The 3,383-nt window shown below is 41.0% G+C and overlaps 1 long non-coding RNA gene across 1 annotated transcript; it reads left to right on the top strand.

The window, feature by feature from the left end:
• Positions 1 to 4: 4 nt before the first annotated feature.
• On the top strand, positions 5 to 1,857 carry LOC123185266 (uncharacterized). Its single transcript, XR_006493276.1, has 3 exons — positions 5 to 65; positions 195 to 307; positions 1,566 to 1,857. It is a non-coding gene; the product is annotated as an uncharacterized lncRNA (long non-coding RNA).
• The last annotated feature ends 1,526 nt before the right edge of the window (positions 1,858 to 3,383 follow it).

Raw genomic sequence — 3,383 nt, 5'->3', positions numbered from 1 at the left:
CAACATGCTTCTGGTGAAATGTTTGTCGTATCAAGGGTCGTGTCTCAGTTCATTTCTATAAACAGGTACACAACCTATGCTTTGTGCACTAATATTTATTTTGTATTCTAGCATGGATATAGAAATAGAAAGAAGAGATGTTTTTATAAGTATACATCTAGTGATGTATCTTTGGTGTCACTTTTCAAGGCTAGGTCTGTTCTCCGGACATATGCACATGATGATGTTAGTGTTGGATCGTGGATGATTGGGCTTGCTGTAAAGCATGTAAATGAAGCAAAGCTATGTTGTTCATCATGGCCCTCAGGTTTTACCGTCTCCTTCACTGTACTTATCGGCCTTGTTATTTCTTCCTTTTTTTCCTTGGAACTTGGTATGTGGACGTTATCTCATTTTTCTTGTCAAGATTGCATTGTGATGAATGTATCTTTGGTATTCAGGCCATTTATTACCTAGGAACTTTGTTGATGTCTTAGATGGCATGATCTATTTATTCACTTCCCTTATTAGGAATATATACACATGCGTCATATAATCTCCTAAAAGTTTCCTATATATAGGATAGAGAGATTATGAGCTATGTTGAAGAAAATCTTCTGTACTCACTAGAATTGCAATAGGTAACAGGAATAACTTAGTCCTGAGAATACATGCCACCGCTAACAAATACTCCCTCCGTTTCTTTTTAGTCTGCATATAAGGTTTGGTCAAAGTCAAGCTTTGTAAAGTTTGACCAACTTTATATTAAAAAATATCATCATTCACAATATGAAATAAATATTATCAGATGTACCATGAAATGTATTTTCATACTATATAGTTTTAATATTATAGATGTTCATATTTTTTCATATAAATTTGGTCAAACATCGTGTAGTTTGACTTTGACCAAATTTTATACGCGGAGTAAAAAGAAACGGAGGGAGTACCATATACATGCCACACAATTAGATCATGTTACTCATTGCCGACAACTCTTTCAATGATGTAAGTTGTGTTCTGAGCTAGTAGTTGGGAGCAGTTATTGTATTGGCACTTTACCTGCTGTCATTCAGGGACTGGTTCTGCTTAGATTATGAATCTGGGGTCCCATTGTTATGAAAACTGGGGTCCCATTGTTATGGAAACTTAGAGCCTGTTCGGAATTCCGCCGGCTCCGCAAAATCCCCGGAGCTGCAGAGCCAGGAAACGGCAGCTCCACGATTTTCGATAGTAACTCCCCCCGCTATGAGAGTGAAGTTGTGGAAAGGAGGTCCTCCAAACATGGCCTTAGATTATGAATCTGGGGTCTCTTGTTAAATTTGGAATTAGAGTGGATAATTCATAGTTCCTATTTGAATCTGAAACCAAAGGCCGTTGTTGCTTGTTATTTATTCATAGTTCCAATTTGTGGAATTATTTATCTAATAATGATGTGATTTCACAAGTAACTTAGTACTCCCTCCGTCCCATAATATAAGAACGTTTCTGACACTATACTAGTGTCAGAAACATTTTTATATTATGGGATGGAGGGAGTAGTAGATCATTCAAATATGGGATAACGACAAAATTTCACATTGTAGGAGCCATGTGTTCAGCTCTTTGATGGGTAGTGCTTCCCTGAAGAAGGGTTTTGTGAAGAGTGTGTTACACTGAATAGATTTTCGTTTTCTCTTGCCATTTCTTTTTTTCTATGCCATCATTGAGCAAGCAGTGCCGGTTCATAGTGAATGTGGTATCTTCAATGCGAAGGAGAAGTATTGTACCTTTTCCTCGTATGCCGACACTACCTGCCGTAGTTTTTTTGTCATTCCCTAGATCTCCATCAGTACCATTCTTTGCTGACAAACATCACTGTTTGAGTGACAGAAATTAATAGCACTTGAGAAATTATGTTTACTAACGTATCCACATATATTGTTTCGTGATGATGGTTGTGAAATTCGCTACACCTAGTGTGCCATTTTGAACCAAGAAAAACAAAGTTCAAAGGGTACTCTACGCTCATTATGTACCCTGACTTCGTGTCACTAGCACATGGAGCCCACCAAATGCCGGACCTGCCTGTCAACGACCCAAAGTCAAGCTGGGCTAAGTCAGAGAATGTCATTTGGGAGATTTCAGAGTTGTGACGTATTCCTCGATGAATGTTTGGAGGGAAGAATTATGGAAACAAGCTATATATTTTTTTATTCAATGAAGTGCCTGTGTTGTATGATCACAAACTTGAAAACGCCTTGATTATGGTATATCACTAAACATGTGCAAGATTTGACCCGAAGTTCATTTTCTTATTTGTTTACATGAGGTGTGGCGGTGGCAGCTGGGTGGGGGTGGATGCACTTGTCTAGAGAGACTAAGTGAGTTTCTGAAATGAGTGGGTGGGTGACGTAGGTCTTTATGCAAAAGTACCGCAAATTACCTCACATGTGTTTACTTGTGGATTGGACGGTCAGTACTGCTGGATGGTAGACACATTGTCATCAAACCTAGGTCTTGAAACCCTTCTCCCAAAGTCCGATTGTTGCTTTCCTTAGATGAAGGGGAGCGGTGGAGGGAGGTTGGGGGTGTGGCGACGGTGATAGGTAGACGAGAGAGACGGATTCAAGTTCTCGAGGAGGCGCAATGGTGGTTCAAGGCAGGAGGTGGTTGAGGGGAGAGATGGGGATGCATCAGGGTGGAGAGGAATGTGCGGATAATGAGTGTAAGAGACCCCCGCTTGAAAGGATAAGACAGATGCTCGAGAGATTCGCAAGGCCCACCAGCCATGTGTCCACTATGCGTGCGACCAACGCAAGGACATTCTAATTGTTATCATTTTAGACGCTTAATATTTTCCATAATTTTAGGTTCACATACTAGTCTCCAGTCTTTTCCCAATCCTCTCCTAGATACGCACCACACGTGCGCGCACACACACACACACGCACACGCACACACGCGCGCACACACACACACACACACACATCCCACGTGCGTCACACATGCGCCCAAGAACGTTGATGTAGGGAAAAACCCTAGGTGGCCCGATGTTCACGAATTGGAGGTGAATTTGAGGAAGAACACCAGGAACACAAGGGGAAAACACAAGAAGAACACTATAATGGACAAGATCCACACCAAATACTCCTCAAATCACAAGAATACAAAAGGTGCATCAAGATCCAAAGACAACAAGGGAAATAAAGATACAAGGTAGTTCATCCAAATCTCTAGGAGAGATGGGTCTTGATGATTCACCTAGGGAATCCTTCTCCCTTAGGAGGTCTTGATGATTCACTTGTGAATCCTTCTCCCTTTGGAGGCATTGTACTACAATGGAGTCTTCTCTCTCAAGAGGAATCCCACAAGGGGAGATACATGAGCTAAGCTCCAATGTCTAGATTTATTCTTAGCTATCC

Source organism: Triticum aestivum, chromosome 2A, assembly GCF_018294505.1.
Source record: "Triticum aestivum cultivar Chinese Spring chromosome 2A, IWGSC CS RefSeq v2.1, whole genome shotgun sequence".
NCBI classification, from domain to species: Eukaryota; Viridiplantae; Streptophyta; class Magnoliopsida; order Poales; family Poaceae; genus Triticum; species Triticum aestivum.
This window is presented reverse-complemented; position numbering and strand designations above follow the sequence as displayed.